This window comes from Myodes glareolus, chromosome 15 (assembly GCF_982192425.1).
Source record: "Myodes glareolus chromosome 15, mMyoGla1.1, whole genome shotgun sequence".
Taxonomy (NCBI): Eukaryota; Metazoa; Chordata; class Mammalia; order Rodentia; family Cricetidae; genus Myodes; species Myodes glareolus.
Genome location: NC_142040.1, coordinates 39,029,298 through 39,040,814, shown reverse-complemented (window position 1 = coordinate 39,040,814; position 11,517 = coordinate 39,029,298). Strand labels below are relative to the sequence as shown.

Below are 11,517 nucleotides of genomic sequence, written 5' to 3'. Positions count from 1 at the left end.
TGTTTTCAGCAGCAACAGACTTTCAGAGCCAGCCTGGATGGAGCTTTTTGATTTTATATACAGAAAAAGAATTGTTATCTCAGTTAAGGACGAGGCCTGCCGAATGGTGGGGTGGTGGGTTAATTAGATAGATCACTGCCCTGGGTTGCGGTCCGCTGACCTTTGCTCTCTTGGCTAAACCGGGAGTGGCTGGGCTGTTTCGCAGGACCTCCCTCCCCAGAGACCGTAATTGGAGCTTTCACCTCCTAAGGCTGTACAAAGTTGATTTCTGTTCGCCCTTGAGCAGAGGCCTTTATTAGCCTCTGCTGACTGAAGAAATTGGCCTGCTTAAGGTCCACTGGGAAGGAGTGCCCAAACTGGAATTGCCGCTTTGGAACCTTTGGACCAAGTCCCAGGCATTGGTTTGCTGAGGACACAGTGCTTGGTTTACCCACTTGGGGGCTGCAGGTAATCCACTGGAATCCACATGGTTGCTGTTGTGTCCCCCACCACCCCCACCACCCCAGGCTGTGAGTTTTGATTTTGCCCCATGTAAGCTGAATATAACTCTATCTGTGGCATTTTTGATGTTTTCAAATGCACGTGCTAGGCCTTACAGATGTTAGATGGAGAAATTCCGCTCTCACCCAGGCCTATGAACTATGATTGTACAAGGGTACGGTTGAGGTTTCCTACAGTGAGGAGCGGAATGTAGCAGGTTTTTGTTGTTGTTGGTTTTCTTTTCTTTTCTCTACTCTTTTTTTCTTTATTATGAAGCTTGAGGCTTTCCGTTTTTTCATGTTCACTCATTAAAACAAAACAAAACACAATTCTGGACAGGGGATGTAACTTAGTATAAGTCCTTGCCTAGGACACAGGAAGCCCTGGGTTCAGTCCCCAAGGCCACATAAACTGGGCATGGTGGCAGACCCCTATGATCTCCACACTTAGGAGATGGAGGCTGAAGGGTCAAAGTTCAAGGTCACTCTTGGCTATTCCGTGCTTCCTTGGGTGGATCCCAGCTGCTCTAGTCTGGCTCTCTCCTCACCCACCGTGGGTTAGATGTTTTATTAACTGCTGTGCCTTAACCGGCTCTCTTTCCAAGACTCTTAGCAACATTTCCTGGCCTCACCTCTCAAATGACTAACAAAATCCTGCCTGCCCCAAGGGCTGCTTCAGAACCAACAGCTGGAGAGCAACCGTGATGGGGGAACTGTTTATAAACTCACAATACTACCTACAGAATGTTTTAGAAGAACCTTAAAAATATTATGCCCAGATCCATGAAGTCCCCAAAAAACCAACAAGGAGACCGAGTCCCGTATGTAAAAGCAAGGAGCCTTTATTTTGTGCAAGTTTGCAAACTCGGTCTCTCCGTATGTACAACGTATTGGAATAAACAGAGAGCCCCAAGCTCAGTTAGAGCTGGGTTCCTAGACAGTAAAGGTTGGGGTGAGGGGTCTCCAAGATTCAGGACCCCTGATTGGCTGACACTTGTCCAGGGTGTCCTGGTGAGTATGTGCTGGAAGGTGATCCAATTCACAACAGTTGGAACACTAGGCATTTCCTTTGGATGGTCTGCTCCTGGGTGGTGCTAGGGCAATCCCAGTCCATGGCTCTTCCAGCAACCAGGTAAACTACTGAGACTCGGGCCTCTATTAAACTCACCGATGACTGAGTCCTACACTGGCAGGTGACAATGGTTGAAAGCAAAGAACCTCCCTTGGGTGGTCTGTTTCCTTTTTAGCTTATCATGGCTGGCTTCTACAAAAAACATTGGACAAAAGGGGATTCATGCTCTCACGAAGCCCTCAGATCAAGGACCCACATTCCCAGGAGGAAGACAAATGATTGTCTAAGTATTTTCTGCAAGGTAAAAATACACAGAGGGGGATGGTTCATGTGAAATTGCTGATACGTGGTCATTTTTGACTTGTAAAAAAATATCAGTTTCATTTGAGTTAAATCTAATTTGGGGCCATTTTCTTTGGGGTTTGAATTTCTGTTTAATAAGGTGCCACATTCTTGCCAAGTGGTAGAAGGAGCCACATGTTTGGCAGTGGCTGGGGCTCTGCCCAGTCTTCCAGATGCCTGCACACTGGGGGAAATGGGGGAAGCTTATGCTCCAAGCCTAAGCTTCAGAGTAGAATACACTGTTCATCTCATTCCCCAGGAAGTAGAACTTGGTCCCATGGCTCTAGAAATGTCAGCTTTATTCAAGGCAGCTGTGTCCTGATGTAACAAAAGATACTTCCACACCCAGTAGGAGCAAATGAGAAGACAGCCTCACTGTCTCCCAGATTAGACAGCCTACAAATTCTTACCAATAATAAGGAAGCAAATGATGAGGAGGGAAATGGGGTTCCCAATGAGCACAGGGTGAGATACTTTAATCCCAGCATTTGGGAGAGGCAGGTGAATCTCTCTGGTTTACAGAGCAAGTTCCATGACAGCCAGGGCTGTTACATAGAGAAGCCCTGCCTAGAAAAAGAAAACAAAATAAAAACAACCAAAAAAGAGTCAACTCATTCCCTTCCCCTTGTTAGTCCTCATCTAACTGTATTTGATAACCTTCTTTTAAGTTATATGGTGTGTGTGTGTGTGTGTGTGTGTGTGTACGTATATGTGTGCAGGTGCCCTCACCACGCACACTTGATGAGACCAGAGGCTGATGTTTCATATTTTATGTCTTCGTTCATCAGCTCTCTTCTTACCTTTTGAGACAGGGTTTCCCACTGGACTTGGAATTCACTGCTTTTGGTAGATGAGCTCCTACCAAGATCCCGGGATCTGCCTGTCTTTGTGTCCACTGGAGGTGCAGATGAGTTACCTCTGTGCCCACTTTTATGTGGGTACTGGCTTTCTGCACGCAGGTTCTCATGTTTGCTGACATGATGTTTTCTTCTGTGTGTTTGCTGTTTTCTTCATGTATGTATTTTTAATTTACAAAATTTTAATTTACAAAAATTTTGCTTTGCTAGGGTAACTTTATTGTAATATCTTAGCCAACAGTGGGTTAACATGGAGAATATATGAAGGTGCTCTTAAATTAGAAGAAGTAAGAAAATTCAAGAAAAAAAACAGGCAAGGGTTTTTTTTTTGTTTGTTTGTTTTTCTTTTAAAGACAAGTCACAAGTCACAAAAGAGAAAATCCAAATGGCTACCCCGTGTAGAAAGACACTGAAAAGCAAAGAATCCAAAGAAACACACAGTATATAGATAATGCTGTATTCTCACCAAACTTATTTCTCTCTCTCTCTCTCTCTCTCTCTCTCTCTCTCTCTTCTTTCCCTCTCTCTCTCTCTCTCCCCCTCTATCTCTCTGCTCCACTTATTTGTCTTAAACTAATTCCATTTTTCTTGTATTTATTATTATTATGTATGTAGAAGACACACAAGGGGGTTGCAGTGTAACACATTCATGCCTTGGATCATGTGTATTTCTGGTGGCTGGGTCAGGGGAGTAGCAGGTGACAACTGAGCTTCTGGAGGTTGGTCCGTCAGGAAGCAAAGCACTGATGGCTAAGTCTCAGACAGGCAAGGTCCTGAGAGTTTCAGCTCCAGAATGTCTCTTGCTACCTCTGTGTCTTTACCTGTTCACCTCAGCCATTTTTCTCTAGTATCTGGCATGGCGTGAATGGGTGTGGGGGGATCCTCACTGCCTTTAATGAAGTGTGATCATCTCATGGAAATAACCCATTCTATTGGGCAATTTTACCTGTTTATTATTATGAAGGTTATTATTATTTCCTCTTAAGTTGTACTGTTCAACTGAAGCAATGGTTTTATACAATAATAGGGTTAGCTTAAATAGAATTTTAATGGTTGAGGGTTTTTAATAAATATAGTAAGAGATTGTGATAAAGGTTGGTTTAGTGGGAAAATTGATGTAAATAAGGGCAGAATATGGTGTTGCCCCCACCCCTGATAAAGTAGGGGCCACAGAGGCTAGAAAAGAGGAGCAAGGAAGTGTCACACAGACAGGACTTATGAGTTTGAAGAGCTATATAAACTGTGACTTAGGTTATTAATTAAGAAAAACAACTGAGTCCTAGAAGCTAAGATAGCTCAAGGGCTTTTAATCTTAATGTTGGGAGATGTAAACACAGGTTTTGGTGTGCACCATAGCCAAAACAAAACTTTAAACAATGACTTTAGGTTAGGTTAAGATGTTTTTGTTAATGATTTTTGAGGTAGAAAATCTTGGAGAACAATCTAAAGTTTAAAAAAAACACACTTTTAATCGTTGAACAAGGGACTCATTGAGATCAGAGGGCAGGAACAATGGCAGCCTGGCTGTTGCTGACTGACGCACCTTTCTTGCTAGGATGGGTTGATGATCAAAGGTGATGGTTAATTCCTGTACCCATTTCTGCAATCTTCTTAATATAAAAAAAGAAAAACTATTGATGAGCGGGTATGCCCCCTGAGGATTTAAAGTAGGGGTGACCGATAGATTTTCATATATAAAATTTTAGATTTGTTTTTCTTTTAAGATTTCTTATAAGATCACCTTTTGCAATAAATAATAAAGTGATTGATCCTTTCTTTGTAGCCACAAAATGCAGCCAGCTAGCAAAGGAACTGGCTGAGAAAATAGTTGGCTTGCTTATACTCTCTCTGTTAATCTATAATAAGTTGTGAGGGTATGACTGTATGTGGGTTCTTAGGAAAACTTCTTTTCCAGCTGTAATATGTAAAATGTTTAATCATGTAAGGGATAAGGAAAACATGCTTTTTTAAAAAAACTTGTATTCATTGTAATCATTCACTTAGAAAACAGAATGTAACCATGTTATAATTTTGATAGATTTGATAGATTTTGCTGGGGTATTTAAGCTGCAAGGAAAAAAACAAGAATAGACAGAAGGGAAACATCAGGGTAGAAGGACAGAACACAGAAAGAATAGAGTAGAACAAGCAACAGAGAGAACAATAAAATGAAGAACTAAGCTTCTGGCCCTCAGAAAAGTCCTTGTGTCTGTTTGTCTGTCCAGTAGTTCACCTGTTCTGCATCTCCTCTTTAGTTTTTCTGACCTGCAGAAGGTTTGCCATTCATCAGCACCCTAGTCACCTGACACGTTGAAGGTGTGTGTGTGTGTGTATGTGTGTGTGTGTGTGTACATGTGTGTGTTTCTCTTTTTTGCTGGCCCCGGAAAGTTAAGTTTTGTGCCCCCTTGCTGGCTCCAGAGAATTAAGTTTTACTCCCTTAGATAGAAAAGTCAAGTTGAGTGATTGGTTCTCTGACTCTGGGGATCCCCTTCAGCCCCTGGGCTGCTGAAGGCTGCTCCTTACAGCAGCAGAAGGGTATAGTTTGGAAGACAGCTGAGCGCTGGGCTCCCTCCTCCCATGGGGGATTCTGGGAGGAACTCTGTGCTCACGACTTTCACAGCAAGTGTTTTTATACACTGAGCCATCTGTGTACATATGGCACAGCTAACCCAGATGCCGTATTTCCAGTGTACATAGTATAAACACACATATAAACATACACATACATAGTATAAACACACATGTCTGTCTGTACATATACATACAGAAATAACTAGACTTGCCTAGAGAAGGTAGGATTTGAAAGGAGAGTCTGCAGTATAAGACGAGGAAAATGGAAACCAGAATAAATGAGTGTCCCCTGAATCTGTTCTCGACCCCAAGGGCGATGTCTCTTGTGCTGGACAGCACCCAGAATCCACCTAGATAAGCATTACACTTCTAGTCTCTAATTCTTCTTTCTTCTTGTCCACAGATATACTCATATTTGTTTCATCAACGAATCAGGAAACCTTACAAATCCACAGTTAATGGAACAGATATAACAACCCCAAACTCTGTAAGGAAGCTGCAGGGAGGAAAGACTAAGGCTGTGCACATTTTACGTGGAGCTTGACTTACTTTACCGACATGACAGCTCAACCCACCTCGGTTTTCCATTTGTCTACTCTCTCTCCTGGCTGTCACAAATTCATTCAACCTTTGGTTTTCTCATTAAAATACTTAGAAGGAAACACACAGCTCCCAAAGCCCCGCATTTTATGAAGCTGTGGGAAGGAAGAAGGCTGTGTTGGGGAGGAAGTGGGGGTTCCCAAACCCTGTGTGGCTTCCTGATACAAATGTATCTGTAGAAGGAACGGGACAGAGGCTCACAGAACTAAGCTCTTGTCCCTGCTCCGCCACAGACAGGCCCTGACCTTCACTGGGACACACATCTCCACTTTATCAGCTTCAGTGGCCAGGGAGGAGGCTATGCTCAAGGGTCTCAAGGGCCCAAGGTTCGGTTCAGTGCCAACATTCTCAAATTCTGTGTTTTCCCTGCTCTGGGGCATCCATCGCTCGCTGGCTTCCTCTGGAAACATTGTGACTGACAGGCTGTTAGTGCTTAGTAGGGAAAGGTCATTCCAGAGGCCTGATTCACCTCCCTGCATCTCAGAACAATGATTCCCGGGAACCCTTCTCCCATGGAGGGTTTAACTACATTCTTTTACATGTAAGAGAAGAGACCACAAATGCATTCCACAGCTAAGAAGTCTTATGCCCCAAACTATATCTTCCAGCAAATATCAAAAAGGAAGTCACAAAATCCAAGAAGCAAAAATGTTGTCATTCAACCAACCTCTAGTTCTTGAGTCTTTAACTGCCATCTTTAAGAAAAAGATGGCGGGCCCATCTGGAGTCCACCGCCACATGCTATTGTCTCTGGCTGTGTCATTGGCATTGTCACCTGACGCCATCACCCTAGCTTCTGCCCCGGTTCTCTGGTGACCCCAGCCATTCTGCTGCCTAGCCTCATGAGCAGTTCTGGCTTTCCTTGGGACTGTCTCAGTGCCTGACCGATGAGAATACAATCTTACCAATGCCCTGGGCCCATTAGGGGGTAATTATTGCCCAGCATGAAAACAATGCTCTAAGGTATGAGCCAAAGGTTTTTACTGTAGATATGAGAGAGAGAACATCTCTAAGAGTCAGGAGCAGAGAGAGAAAGTAATGGACTAAACATGGCCAACAGGCTGGACTTGACCATGGGGGGTGGAGCAAGAGAAGACGACAAAGAGATGAAAAAGAGAGAGGGGCAAAAGAGAAAGGGTAGGCGAAAAAACGGGGCGGGGCCAGGGGTGAGAAGAGCTGAGAGGAGCCAGGCTGCCAGCATGGACTCTGACATGTGTATCAGGTGCTTGGGATACTGAGGGAGTCTGGGGGCTAGCATATGCTTTGATTTGCTACTAGACACTACAGGTAGCCTTGGGAAAATGTCTCCTTTGGTAGAGAGAAACTGGCTTTCCAAGGTAGTGAGGAATGCTGGCCTTAAGTGCCAGAATTTGGGGGAAAGGAGGTTCCTTTGAACTTGGCAGGGAGAAGGTCCCAGAAAGGTCCTTGGGGACACATGGATGACCCACATTTTAACTCAAGCTCAGCTCTGAGCCGACGGGAAGAAACCATGTATTTTATACTGCCATTCTGTCTTTAATTTGCTTTTCTTCTCCCCTCCCCCACCAAAAAAAAAAAAGGCTTATGGAAAATTGGGAAACCATCCCAGAGGATATGGGAATTTAGGGATCCAATTGGCCTCTCCAGGATGAAAATCAAATAGTAGTGGTCAGGAGAGACCCCCATCCTGCTATTTATAGCTCTCTCAAATAACCCCTCAGGGAAGCAATGCCAGAGAAGAAGCCCTCCGCATTCCAGGCCCTAAATTAGAAATGCTAATTGTAAAAAAATGTAAACACAAATTAGTCTAGGGAGAAGAATGTAGAGAGAGGGTCCCCAGTGGCCAGAAGGTGCAGGGTAACAGCCAAACACTGAAGACTTGGGTTTTACAGCCTGCCTCTCTCTCCTCACAGGTTTTCACCATCCTGGCTCCCCGGTTTCTGTCAGCAGCCTGAACTTCCTAGTTTCTCCTTTTGTTTCCCACGAAGGAACTGGTCTTGTACTCTGGCTGCTTTCTGGGCCTCCTGGCCTACAAAGAGTTCCAGTCTAAAAGTCTCTGCCTGAACTCATCATTGCAGCCAAACTGAAATACAGAGGAGAAACAACTCGGCATGTGTGGATGAGAATGGCGTCGAGAACTATCTCTGCAAAAGCAAAATTTCACTTATTATTTGGATAGCGGCTTTCCGTCTTTGACAAGCAAAGACGTTCTGACCTTGGGTTACCCTTTTCCTTTTGGAAGCGTCACTAGAATTCCCACCACTTCCAGTTAGCAGTGTAGACAGAGGAGACACAGCCCTGAGCCCCTGCTGACACCGCCTTGGGGAGGCCACTGAGAAGTATGGTGTTGCAAATGGGATTGTTGGAATGTGTATTCAGGAAATCTCACAGGAGTGACCCATAGGTCGCAAAGGAGAGAGAGGTGACATCATCAGGAGCCAGTAACTATGCTGAGGAGTGGGGGACTTAAAAGGTGGGCGGAGTTAACTAAGATGGTTTCCAGCTGGGAGAATGACTGGGAAAGAAGGGGTCAAGCTGAGACAAGCCAAGGTTGACAAAGGAGGCAAAGAAGACACAGGAGAAACAGGGTACACATACCAGACAGACAGCAAGAAGCTCCGATGGGCTATCCCAATAAGACCCCAGAACAGTAGGAGACATGCAAGGGTCCACACAAGAGAACCCAAGAGCTAATGTTGAGGCAAAGAGGGAAATAAAGTGGAATTCGTAAATGCAACCTGCAAAAACATTTCTAATTTAGTTGCTTGTGGAAAGTCATCTGACTTTTCTCAGCTGCTCTGCCCATTTAAAACCAAAATGTTAAGATTTTTGGATGCAGAGGTAAAATTTTAAAATAAGCGTTAATGGAACCTATCAATGACTCCACCGCTACATAAAGGCCACTGTACTGCACAAGATAAACAATCCCACACTTCTTAGAGGGAGATGGGTGGGGAGAGAGGGATCCCAGAAGGAATGAAGGGGAGCCCACGTTATACCCTGCAGTCCTTCTTCAGCTTGCTCTCTGGTTCTCATTAGAGAAATTCTATCCTTCCTAGATCTGTGTTTTAAAGGAACATAAACAGTACATCTAAGTCCCTAAGGGCTTGTTCACTTTTTTTTCCTTCTTTTTAAAGCTGAATACACACTAAAATCGGAGGAAAAAAACACAAAGAGAACCATGGTTTGACCAAGAGACAAACTATTCCAACCAAGTGCTAAGATATTTCTAAGTGCCCCTCCCTAGTGGGAATGCAAGCAAAGTGTGCATCTTGCTGCAGTGTAAGCACTGTCTGTCTCAAACTGTGCTTGGGCTTCGGGTCCTTTATGCCTAGGGGCACAAGGCAAGAGGGAGAGACCGGCTCTTCAATAAACAAAGTCTCTGTTTAGCTAATGGTCCTCAGTTAATGGTCACCAAGAGAACCGCATCAGGCTGGGGTGGAACCTTACCATCCAAAGGGCTGGTCCAGGAGCCATTTATTTTCCCACAACTGGGAGTTTTTCGGGTTTCTTTCTGTGTGGGGCTCCAAGTCAGTGAACTTTCTCCAGTGGTTTGGAAGTGCCTTAGAGGGTTTCGAGGAGCAAGGGTTGTGTGGATAAAGAACGGAGAGGAAGGTCAGAACTTGCCTTTATCCTAACAGACTCCTCCTGCCGGGCAGGCAGGGAGTCTGAGGCAAAGCTGAGAAGGCAGCTAGCTTGGAAGCTGTCTTACCTTTCTTCACCATCCTTCCTCACTTATAAAGTAAGTTCCTTCCAGCTCCACAGTGTTTTGATTTTATGAGCACAAGGCCCTTCCCCAAGCTCCTGACAATAACAGGTTGCGCTTGTCAGGTCCAAAGGAAATTTCCATTTCCGAATTCTGGCAGTTAAACAAAAGCCACCATCCCCTTACCGAAGGCCCCTCATCACTAATGGCTTTCTGCGGTATCTATTAACGCACCAAAGCCCATGCTGACCTCCAGGCTCTGCTCACTCGGTATCATGCTTACCTGTTACACATTTCACAGTCTGTGCTGGCATCTTGAATTTTCTGGTCTCCACCCCAACTTCTCCAGTTCATGAGCTTCCTCCCTCCCGCCTCTCGTTCTCCTGATAACCCTGCTATTTCGACTTTGCTCACTCTCTCCTCTGCCTGCTCTCCTCTGTCTTCATCTTTAGCTCTTCCCCTCTCTCTATGACCCCCTCCCCCACTCTGCTTCTCTCATGGACAGGTCCAGTCTGCTGGCCATGCTCAATCTCTCAGTCTCTGGACTCTGCCAGATGCCTCTGGCTGTCCCCCCCCCCCCCCATCTACAGTGAAAGTCTTCCCCTTGAGTATACCATGGAACAGCCATGTGGTTGGTCAGTTTATACCGTGTCTACGGTTGCTTAAGTAGAAACATTTTCAGACGATGGACCTAGATGAGGCTCTGAAGGGCTCACAGAGCGGTAGTAGAGGGTTAAAGGTCAAGAATACGCACCCCCAAGTTGCCCTTTGTACGCTGAGATCCACCTGGTCTATGCCCAAACAGCCATCCCATGATGTGATCATTAAGGCATGTTGCATAGAACTCATGCTTCCTCGGCATCATGAAAGACGCCTCTGTTCCTCCCATCCTTCATCTGACATGTTATTTTCCCCCAAAGCCGTGAACATCTTCTGCCTCCTCCCGAGGTCCTAACGTTGTTCTAACAAGGCTACGCTTTCCTAAATCACTCCCTGGGTATCTCTGAAAGCCAAGAAAGCACTTAAAAGCCAGGGTCTGAAAGGGCGACTGTCGCTCTGCTGTCATGCTAAGACCTCAACCCCATTTAATTTAGATTAAAATAGGGCAATCATTTTCATCAGTTGTCAGGTTGAGTGAAAAGGAGACTGCCTTCTCTCCCTAATTGCTCAGGAAACATTACAGGTAAATGGATTAAACCACAAACCCAGGCAAACTCCCCTGCGTCACCTATCCTTTTATTATTTAACCCTGGCAAACCTACTGTCTTTTCAATTAAGGCCCCCGGACCAGACCCACATTGTTTGGGGGCAGGTAAGTAAGCTTCTTGCCTTTTCCTGGGGCCACGTGCTCTTTGAATATGGATCCTAGTGAAAGATCTGAGCATGTCACACAGACACAGATGCTCCTGCACCCAAAGGCTACATGTGTGTGATCATGGGAGAGGCAGGGAACTAGTTTTCCTTTGTTCGTTTCTCAAAATCAAAATCAAAAAAAAAAAAAAAAAGGGCCAGGCTGTGTTTTCTGTTTGCCTACAGTAGCCAGCCATGGAAACTCACCACCCTAATGGCAGCTGGTGGATTAGTAGTGGGTGGATGCTGGGATGCTTTTGTAGAAATTAATAAAGGCCTCTGATACTTAGAATACTTCCTCGTTATCCCCAGCACAGCCTCCTTCCCCATTAACTTCTTCCCTGGAAATTCTGCTCCTTCTCACCACACAGTTACATTCAGGGTGACGTTGAACTCGCATTTTGGAGAGGGGCCGATTCCAGAACAACTAAACTTCTCCTGAGTCAATTATAAAAATGCCCTTTGGAAACAATCAGAAAGTTCGGTGGCTGCAACTCTATTTGAACACGTAAGGGTTTCATTTGCAGCTAGACCGCAGCGTGATCAGTTCGGACTGCAGAA

The 11,517-nt window shown here is 45.0% G+C and overlaps 1 long non-coding RNA gene across 2 annotated transcripts; it reads left to right on the top strand.

The window, feature by feature from the left end:
* Positions 1 to 247: 247 nt before the first annotated feature.
* Positions 248 to 9,289, top strand: LOC125406166 (uncharacterized). 2 transcript variants are annotated; one of them, XR_007233825.3, is made up of 4 exons: positions 248 to 447; positions 1,727 to 1,852; positions 5,725 to 5,808; positions 7,814 to 9,289. It is a non-coding gene; the product is annotated as an uncharacterized LOC125406166 (long non-coding RNA). The 2 variants fall into 2 exon arrangements; XR_007233823.3 differs by lacking the exon at positions 7,814 to 9,289 and having other exon boundaries at positions 5,725 to 5,989.
* Positions 9,290 to 11,517: the final 2,228 nt, after the last annotated feature.